Raw genomic sequence first — 11,562 nt, 5'->3', positions numbered from 1 at the left:
GAGGATCCTTTCAATACACAGCAGTTGCCTATGTATCACTCCTATAGCGAAGATTATACCTATTGCAGTGAGGACAGAGTTGCTTAAGTTGTAATGTTTGCCAGTTCCATACGCAAATGGGACAGGAAAAAATTCTAATATGTGGACCCACGGGAATTACCCTGCGCTAAGGACTTCCCAGTACACAGGGTGCCCCATAAATGTCTTCGAAAAGTTATAGAGGATGTGCTGAGGAAGAAACTGAGGATAGGAACCTGTTTCCAGAAACACTATCCAGCGACAGTATAGAGCTTTGAAGTTATAGACACTGTCGTCCGCCCTAGGCCACACCTTCAACAGCAAACGTTTCTTTGAAAGCTGAAGAACCGTAGGCGGAACGTTGTTTGTTTTCCAGACATCGCGACTCATTGGCACGATCCCCACTGGAGTTGTTGCTGTGTAGATAGACATTGTCTTCTATGAATGTGATTCTAATACGTGGACCTACGGGAATTACCCTGCGCTCTATAGATGACAGATTTGGATATGGGTTTCCATCCGCAGTTTATTTGTCTTTTGGAACCCTATAAAATTTGGGATGTTTTTCAGCAGACAAGAGAAAAAGTAGACTCTTGACATAAGCTTGTGTCCAACCCATCCACTGGCGCATCAGAGCATCACATTCATGGTAGAGAGAGACAGATTGAAGGTGGTTCATTGAACTCTGCAGCAGTTAACTCCATCTTCTCCACTGGCTATTGTGACAGTCAGTGGCTATCACTAAATAACGAAGAACATTGCGAGACGTTTCGCCTATGGTCCGCCATTGTACAAAGTCACATTTGCTGCCAAAGAGGTAGCCTACTGGCAGGCGCTGGCGCCTATAACTTCAATGCTCTGTAGCGTCGGTGGATGACATTTCCAGACACAGGTTCCTATGCTCGCTTTGTTCCTCAAGACATCCTCTCTAAGCTTATCGCGACCTTTGTAGGAAATCCTGTTGATATACAGTACACGTATTGATAGACATTTAGACATGGTCCATCAGTGTACAAAGTCTCGTCTGCTGCAGAAGGGGTGGCCTAGTGACAGGCAGTGGCGCCTGTATCTACAACGCTCTGCAGCGTCCCTGGATGACGTTTCTGGAGATGGCCTCCTGCCCTCGATTTGTTCCTCAAGACACCCCCCACAACCTCATGAAATTTGCAACAACATGTCTGGGACATGCAGATATACAGTACAAAATTGATATAGATTTAGAATAAGAAATTATAAACGAAGATCTCAGAACCAGCTAATATTCAAGTGCTTCACTGCAAAATTTTCCTTGAAAAATTTTTAAAAAATGTTCGTTCATATCCCCAGGTTGCGTATTTTTCCGCCCATGCATTTATGGACGCGCATAAAACTGGAATAATGGGTCACCGCACTCGTGCGCGCGTGCCGCGGCGTATGAAAGGGGAGCATTACGCGTGATTAATACACACCACCCCCACCCCCGGTCATCTCGCATAAAGGTGGAGTAACGGTGACACAGGGAATACAGTCGGAATTTTCGGAGCGGAGTTCAAGCTATAAACATCGCTAAGGATTGAATATATTCGTAACAAATAATTCTACACGAAAATAGGGAAGCTGTAACTTTTGTTTCGGTGGAATATGCTTCTCTCCCCCCACACCCCCTAACCATCCTACCCAAACTCTCCTCCCCCCCTCACACACACACACACACACACACACACACACACATCCGCGCGCGCACGTTCTCTCTCGGTTTCCACTGTCTGCATCGCTTCATACACACTGCCGCGATATTTTTGCTCCGTTTTTCGTGTGCTGTGATCCAATCCTTTTGTGAAATTGACAACCGTTAACTAGAGTGATGCGTGTGTCGGACAGCAGGAGGAACTCGATAATTCAAAGTCAGCGGTCAGCTAATTCAGACTGGCAGATCGTCCACCGTTCAGTGTCTGAGGAGCACTCACTTCATTCTGGACTTAAGGGTGGGCAACTTATCATAGGACTGAAGACGGATTCACGTTTCAGCTACTTCTGTTATGTCAGACGTATTTGAGCCAAAGAATCAGCTATCACATTTAACGAATTTATTTATTAGCACCAAGACTAGTTAGTTTCAGGCAACGGCCTCGCCGCAGTGGATACACCGGTTCCCGTGAGATCAGCGTGGCCGGCACTTGGATAGGTGACCACCTGGGCCGCCATGCGCAGTTGCCATTTTTCGGGGTGCACTCAGCCTCGTGATGCCAATTGAGGAGCTACTCGACCGAATAGTAGCGGCTTCGGTCAAGAATACCATCATAACGATCGGGAGAGCGGTGTGCTCACTCCACGCCCTTCCTGTTCGCATCGTCCACTGAGGGTGACACGGCGGCCGGATGGTCCCGGTAGGCGACTCGTGGCCTGAAGACGGAGTACTAGTTAGTTTCAGCCACGGCGGCCGCACCTGCTATGGTTACAACCATTTGAAAGAGTATATGCCGACTCATGTGACAAGATTTGCACCAAGGCTGGGATTCGATTCTGGGTGTCCTACTCACTAGACAGACACGCTAACCACTACGACACCCTGGCACAGTGACTTCGCAAAACTGCACAGACTAACGCCTCCCTCCCAAATCCAAATTCCCATTCGCGCCTCAGGCTACTTGGTACACCCACCAAACTCAAAGAGCATTGTAGCTGAAAGTGGTCTTGTTGGCTCAAACTGTTCCTAAAGTTAACGAGTAAAGCAGCAACTTCTGCTGTAGTTGGAAACGTAAAGCTTCATGGACCATGACCACATAATTCGAAAGGTTCACCAGCAACTAGGACGACCAGTCGCGCAAACCTTCACTGAATGAAACTTAAGGCAATTTCTTTATTTATTTATATATTTTTGCCGGCCGCTGTGGCCGAGAGGTTCTAGGCGCTCCAGCCTGGAACCACGTCGCTGCGACGGTCGCAGGTTCGAATCCTGCCTCGTGCATGGATGTGTGTGATGTCCTTATTTTAGTTACGTTTAAGTAATTCGAAGTCTAGGGGGACGGATGACCTCAGATGTTAAGTCCTATAGTGCTCAGAGCCATTTTAACCATTTTAGCTCTTTTTCCTCATATAAACCTAGTGGCCTCCATGCATAGAGACACAGCACTCTCTGAGGAATTCCCAGTGTCTGCCTGGAAGTGCCATGAGAAAGCTAATACTGCCTCTTTTAAACTGGAGCAAGAAAGGTATTTTATATTAAAAAGCTTTTAACTCTGCTATTGAGGTACTCCATTTTAGAATTAGCATCATTGCGCACAATTCATACAAAAGTTTTTGTTTGAGATTTAAATGAGGGAAATAAATATTCCTTCAACTTAATTGATAAGAACTTTTGGTTCACTGAGGGATCAGAGAAGAATGCTTGTGTGCCTTTCTTGGATGTTTTGGTTAAACGGATGTGGCATTCACTTTGTCGTAAGCGCACGCATACCGGCTCGTAACTACGGTCATCGAATTGTCGTCAGCCGTCATGAACTATGAGAGTGCTTAAAACCCCTTTCCAAGGAGTTGTCACAGTCTCAGATGCAGACAGTTTGCCTAAAGCGGTCACCCGGCAAGGAAATCGCGTATTCTACGCTGCAGATTGGCAGGGCACAATGAGTAAAACTAAAAATCGGAAATAATACAAACAGGAGAGCACACCAGCTAAATCTGTAAGTGTTCTTCCTTTCAGTGACAGGAACGGTCATTCGAACAAGAAAAGCCTAGTAAACATTACCTCTAAGTTCTATACATTACAAGCTAAAATGTAAATTTTAGTGACGCAAAAGTAAAATTGGATGGAAGTTTCTTGATATTTCCTCACCACCTTTCTCTACGAGAGAATTAACTTCAGCACATTAAGCCCTTTTGGATGACACTGGCTACAACAATACTATACTAATTGCAAATGAACAGTATGTAATTGACTTTCGTCATATTTTATGACAGTATTAGAAGCACTAGAGTATTTTGGTTTTGTGGTCATATTTTGTATGGTGTAGTGAGGACTGAATTGATTTTGCTAAAGTTATGTGTGCTGGCTGGCGTTGGCTCATCCTTGGCAGCACTGAGAGAACACGGAAGCCTCATTTGTTCATGAGACTTGTCTCTAAGGATCTTGTTAATGACAGAGCAGGAACATTTAGTTACTGTAGCTGGGAAGTTAATAGGCTTAAAGGAAATCTGTGTTTTAATTACCGGTAATCTCTATTACTTCAAAAAACAGAAACCTGTGCATGTTTAAATTCTGATCACAGCCGTGTCTATGTGATCTTGGTAGGTTCCAACATCTGTCGCACTTAGGAAACACAGATCGTCATGAGTAGATGCCACAACTGTCAAACTCCAAACGGCCATATTTCCCTCTCAAACCAGAGTGAGAAATGGGTGGCGTTTAGATGAAGAGCTGTGGTATATTCCTAGATTCATTACTTAAAGTTGGTTCTTAAAACTTTCTAAGAAGGTTGTAACTTGATAATTTGCGTCTGCCTTCAGTCATTCGCCAGTTCAATTCTTTCAACGCTCTCTATTGGCTCAAACAAATCTGATATAATTCATGCTGCACACTCAAGCAATACTTTAAAATGACAGATTTGTAAGCAATCGCCTTCGTACACTCATTGCAGTTGTCTAATATTCAACCAGTCGGCTTATGTCAGCTACTGGCATTATCTGCAGCTGAACATATGAGATAGTTGTGTTCCTTATCCCTACATATTCTTAAACCCAGAAATTTGTATGAATAGGCACATTCCAGTTGTCACTGATTCGTATTTATTTTTGTTTTGTGAGCTGTACAGTTCCACATTTCTGAACATTTCATGTAAATTGGAAATCTTTGTACCTCTTTAATGTCTTATCGAGGTCCAACTGAATATCTGTGCACATTTTTTCTGATAGTGCTTCATTATATATAGCTGCATCGTCTGAAAAAGAGCTGAGGCTATTCATTGATATTGTCTGCAAGGTCATTCATTTACATCATGAACAACAATGGTCCCAACACAACTTCTAGTTCTGTTGATGACTCTCCACCCAAGATTAACATGGGGCACGTTTCCCACCAAAAAGTAGTCGCGAATCTTACCAGATGCCAAATACGACCGTACTTTTGATTTTAAGGTTATGCTGAACGTTCTATCAAAGAACCCATTCATTCATACACCTTCCCTACAAAGTTACCTGCATGATCGTTGCAATTTATGTTGTACCTAACTACAGTCCCTAGGTACTTATGTGAATCGACATCTAAATTTTTGTCACTTCATTGTTCAGTATCAGCGGCCAGTTTTTGTGTCAACTGAGTACCTTCACTAGACAATTTTGTAATTTGTTTTCATCTACTAGAAGGCAAATAGGATCATCATCATCATAGCACATCATAGCACCTATGGTTGTGTCTTAATATATATATAATCACTCCGTCTTCAGGCCACAAGTGGCTCATCGGGACCAACCGACCGCCGTGTCGTCCTCAGTTGAGGATGCGGTTAGGAGGGGCGTGTGGTCAGCTCACCGCTCTCCCGGTCGTTATGATGGGTTTCTTTGACCGGAGCCGCTACTATTCGGTCGAGTAGCTCCTCAATTGGCACCACGAGGCTGAGTGCACCCCGAAAAATGGCAACAGCACATGGCGGCTGGATGGTCACCCAGCCTAGTGCCAGCCACGCCCGACAGCGCTTAACTTCGGGATCTCACGGGAACCGGTGTATCCACTGCGGCAAGGCCGTTGCCTATCATATATATATAGGGTGTAAATTTAGGAAAATGACAAATGTAGACATAAACATTAATTTTTTTCCGCAGAATCCTCTCTCTCAAACCCCACCCTACGGGTAGAGAGGGAGAGTTTTAGTTTTAGCAAATCAAAATTTACAAAGTAAATAAGTATTTATTATTTATCCATAATCATTTTCCACGCAAAAACGAGAACATGGATTTTCTTGAATTACAGCGCCAGCTACAAAACATCAAAACAAATGTTTAAGACAAAATTTACGTAGTTCTTTATATAGTATCTGAATCTGCAATAAGAAATGGGGGTTCCCATTTGAAATTTTTAAGTTGCCTCCCCCTCCCATCCCCAGGGGGCTGGGGTGGCTGGCTAATTTTAGCACTAGCAGATGTCCCCCTCGAAAATAATCAACTTTGGATTCTTCACATTTTTTGGTGTGAAGCTTATTTTTTGAGTTATTCTGGTTTGTCGTCTCAAAATTTACACCCTGTATAAATGTTGAGACACAACGTATATATATATATATATATATATATATATATATATATATATATATATATATATATACTAGCTGACCCGACAGACTTCGTCCTGTCAAAAAGATTTGTAATATGGCAGTTTTTTTGCCTACGTATTTAAAAAAATTCTCCTGAACAGAACCGTCACCCTGGTGATAGGGCGTTGTGAATAAAAAATAATTAAATAAAACATATATAAGGATTTAAAAGTAAGTAATCGCTTTATTGTTAATCATGTGAATCATAATTATTATTATTATCATTGTAGTGCTTTGTGGTATACGATGTTTTTTGTTTGATTACCTGGCGCATAGATAAACAAATCTGATGGTTTTCCAACACGGGAACAGGCAACATACAATTGACCATGTGAGAAACATGGGTTTTCTAGATTAATACCACAAACACTTAATGATTGCCCCTGGGACTTGTTTATAGTCATAGCAAAAGCAAGCCGCACTGGAAACTGTAGTCGTTTAAACTCAAATGGCACATCAGTCGGAATCATTGGGATGCGCGGTATGAGAACATCTTCTCCTTTATACTTTCCTTTGAGTATAGTTGCTTCTATCACATTGTTTAGTAATTTTTTTATCGCTAACCGTGTACCGTTGCAAAGACGCGGTTGGTTGATATTTCGCAACATTATAACCACCGATCCAACCTTTAATTGAAGATTGTGAGGTGGCAATCCTGGCAAATCCAGCGAGTTTAAAAATTCCGGTGGATAGTTGACTACATCATCTTGATTAGTAGCCGAATCAACTGATTTATATATCCTCAATTCGCCTGTAATTTGTTCTTGAATTTTGAAATTTAATTCATTTACATCTATGTTTTTTGCAGCCAGTATAGCTCGTTCGCTCAACCAATCATGGTTTCTGTAATTTTGAGAAACATCTGGAAACACCTTCTGAATAAGTTCATCTTTTGATCGAGTTAACTGACAAAAACTTTGAGGAAAGTTAATGCAGCCAGTCAACATGTCTATAGGAAATTTGCCATTACCAATGTCAATGAGTTGTTTAGAGAATATGTTTCCAGATTGGTCATTTCGCAACTCGACACGCATATTCTTGCTTAAATGAAGTTCTTTGACATGTTTCCACAAATTGGAGGACTTTAGACATGCATTGAGTTCATCAGCTGGCGTTGATCGTGGAATCACTGGCAATGTTTGACGAAAATCTCCTGCTAATAAAATCATTGCACCACCAAATCGGTTATTATTTCTCCGTAGATCTTTTAAGGTTCTGTCTAAAGCCTCCAAAGATTTTTTATGTGCCATCGTGCATTCATCCCAGACAATCAATTTACATTGCTGCAAAACCTTTGCCATTGCAGAGTTCTTCGAAACGTTGCAGGTTGGAGTTTCATTGCTTTGCATATTTAATGGCAATTTTAGTGCTGAATGGGCTGTTCGACCACCTTCAAGCAAAGTTGCTGCGATTCCCGACGAAGCGAGTGCAAGTGCAATTTTATTTTGTGAGCGAATTGTTGCTAATATTAATGAAATCAAAAAAGTTTTTCCTGTACCACCAGGTGCATCTAAGAAGTAAATCCCTCCAGTTTCATCATTTGTTACTTTCATAAGAGTTTCAAATACATACTTCTGTTGTTCAGTTAACAGTGGAAGATTTGTTTGAATTAATTCTTTCAAAGCGTTGAGATCATACAGTTTTTCTCGATGCAACTCTTGGTTAAAAGCGTCATGCATTGGACGATTGGGCGCGGTCAGGCCTAATTGAATTAATAGTTTGTTTGACATTATCAAGCACATGTCCTCAATTGAAATCAATGCTTCATTGTAAATTTCTTCACTGATTTGTATATTTGGATTTCCCATTCTATTCCGTATTTGATACAAAATATCATCACACATATAATCTTTGTACTTGATCCACAAATCAATTGGGTTTGATGGGAAGCATGTAGATATGATTATAGAAAACAATGTTCGTATTTGATGAGCGTGTGATGATATTACAGCATCATTGAGAGTTTGCTCCCAATGAGCGTCATTTTCAAGCAATTGCAAACGTTGACAGGCTTCTCTGTAGGATCCACACAATTCACCATGAACAGTTCGTAACTGTTGGAATGATGTTGGGCCATGTACATTGACTAATAGCAGTCGTAAATAAAAACATTCATCATTGCTTGGATGTACTGAATAAATCCGGCCAATCGCATCGGTGGAATATACATCTGTATATCCTGGAACTGGTTTTCCTTGTTTCCGTCGTATAAATCTCCTTGAGGATTGATTCCAGGTATAATATTTTGGCATTTCAGAATATAGCAATGTTTGTGCGAAATGATCGTTTTGGCATGTCTCAAAAAAACTGGTTAATGTAGTAGATGGTGGCTGAGCAGCTCTTTGTACTGCGTTCTGTGCTGTAAAATACACTCTTTGTCCATTTTCTAAATGCACAGCTAAGTGAACAACAGAAGGGTGTCTCTCATGAATAGGAAAAGAAAATATTCGCCAAACTGCTTCATTACTACTGACATAGCAGCCCATTTGGTATTGGGTAACTTCATCATTGGAATTCTCTGCACCAATTCCAATCACAGCCATATCACTCCCTTTGGTTACATATTTGCAAATGTATTTAATAGATTTCACTGAATGGCAAGATTCAACGTTGATGTGTGCTTTGAATGTCTTTGATAAAATGGGTGAATATGGAACAATCCAACGATTATCTATTTCAATATCTTGTTGATTTAATTTGACAATTGTTGATTTTCCATTGTCTGCTGTCGATCTGCGACGATACAATGGATAACCGTCATTACCAGTAATTGTTTCCGATATTAATGTCCGTGGATATCGTTTTGAACATTTACCATCCATCATACACGGTGAATCATTTGTATAGGAAAAAGAAAAGGGCTATTTTTAGGGTTTTTCCAGCAATAATTCTAATTTTTCTCGCCGTAAAAACCATCCTTGAACTTCAACGAACATTTTAAAAAAAGATTTGGCCAAATTGGTCGAGGCGTTGTTGAGTTATGCGCTTACCAACACATTTTGCGATTCATTTTTATATTATAGATATATATCTTTCACTCATACCTGTGACCGTCTGATCCAACATCGTTTCGACTCGACAAGTTCTAGTTACTTGCTGCGTAATGTGCCTTTGGCGACCGGAAATAATGAAAACTGAGACGAGATACGGCCGGTATGCAATTTGATTGGAAGCCACGTGTGGTGAACGGTGACAAAAGATATCGAGGATGGAATATGGGACGAATTTGAGATCTATGTTCTCTACTTGAGGTCCATGAGGAATGAATTAGGTTTCCCAATAGCGTTTGTAGTCTGAAACGTACATTCCCAGCATTACATTTTATTTCCGTTTTACTGCAGTTCCGTACTTAATTTCTTCGGTGTTCTTGTATCCCCTTTCCTTTCACGTGAAAGGATTTGTGGCTGTGATACCTGTTGCTTCACTGTTCCACCTCCTATTCTGTTTTTGTGGTGCATTTTCGGGCGTGACCACGATTGTTTATCATATTCATCCATATTTTTCGCATGAGATACTACGTATTTCTTTACAATGGGATTCCATTCAGAAGTTCCCATTTCTCTACTTTCCGAGCGTTTATTGTACAGCGTTTCTTTGCAATACACAGGAAAAAAGAGAGAAAACCTGTTTCAAAGGCAATAACCGTAAATATTCCGTTCAAGAATAGCGCCCGCAACCACAGATAACGTAAATTGTCCAAGATCCATTAAAAGCTAAAGTTCAGAGTCAATAAAACGGATCGATTGCTGGTGAGATACGCTACAACGGGACTAAACTAGAAATGGCTTGAAATCGAATCCAGCCAAACTAAGTTCCGGCAAGCGCCCTTACGAATTCATGAACTGTTGTTATTGATGATATTGTCCTCACGTAATTTGTGTGACGTCCAACACTTTATTATAAATCAAGTACTTGTAAAAATGGATTGAAAACATAAGACATTGGAAGAGAGGGTTAAAAGTGCACTGTAACGATATAACAAGATATATAGGATATACAAGAATTAAAGGCAAAGCGAAGGGAAAATACGCTGGAGACCTCTTCCAAGTCAATGAGGCCAAGGTAACACCGCAGACAGACCTTATGTGGGAAAAGTGGTCAACAGTAGCGTGTATTACAGAACTAAGAAAAGCATTATGAAGAAACCTGACCAAATAATCAGAAATAGAATAATAAATTTAGAAGGTCTTCAGGGCATAAAAGACAAAGTATCAGAAACATGCACGGAATAACGTAAAAGAGAATATGGGAAGTAGATCAGAGATACGGCAAAAAAATAGAAAACGACAAAGAAAAATAGTAACTGATGTTTAGAGGAACCATTTTTACTCATTAATTTTTGTGAAATTTCACGAGAAGAATACTAATTTTTGCATTATTTCACGACATGGATAATACTGTATCATTTTAATTTCACTTTCATGAAATTCTAAAATTTATCATTCAGGGTTTCATTATAGTGGTTCTGAATTTTTTAAATGAATAATAGATGTACACGTTACTAATAAACATCCAATACTACTTTATTATATTCCTGATTATGATTAAATAACACCTATGTTGCATTATCATTGTTTATCCTAGCCATGCTTTACTTCGTGAAAGGTAGCATACATTACAGTGGAACTCCCTGTCGTTACCAATGACAATGAAATTATACTTCTAAGAAAATCTCTCTGCTTCACCGAATGAACAAGAAACCCAAATAAACTTCAACAGAGCATTTACAAAGTTCGTTGCTTGTAGTGACAGAATTATTTCAACCTATTGCCTGGTATATTTTTCAGTTTCATTTATCAGAATATCTTTAAAAACAAGGTAACCAAAAATAATATTGTTTTAACACTTATCACCGAAATGTTTGTATAGTTTAACCTACATCAACTGGATGAAATACACCATTCAAAAGGCCAAACAGCAAGTTAATATCACTTGGGGACATGCACTTTTTGATTTTGTTTACAGCTAAATTACCAATATTTTGAAAGAGGAGAGCCGCTTTACTTGTTAATGAATTACTAAATCCATCAAAAATCATACTAAATAGTTCACCAACATGACTACAAGCAATTACGTTCAACCTGTCCTTCAGATGTGATACTTTTTAAACCAGCAGATGAGAAAAGGGATAATTAGAACCTTCTAATTCCAAAACAACGTCTGTATTAAACTTACAATTTTCAAAAACAAATCTTGTTTGGACTTTTACCAGGTTGCAAAACGTGGCATGCTCCATGTCTACCAACCAATTTACTATGGGACTATA

Source organism: Schistocerca piceifrons, chromosome 9 (genome assembly GCF_021461385.2).
Source record: "Schistocerca piceifrons isolate TAMUIC-IGC-003096 chromosome 9, iqSchPice1.1, whole genome shotgun sequence".
NCBI lineage: Eukaryota > Metazoa > Arthropoda > Insecta > Orthoptera > Acrididae > Schistocerca > Schistocerca piceifrons.
Note: the sequence above shows the minus strand (reverse complement) of the source record.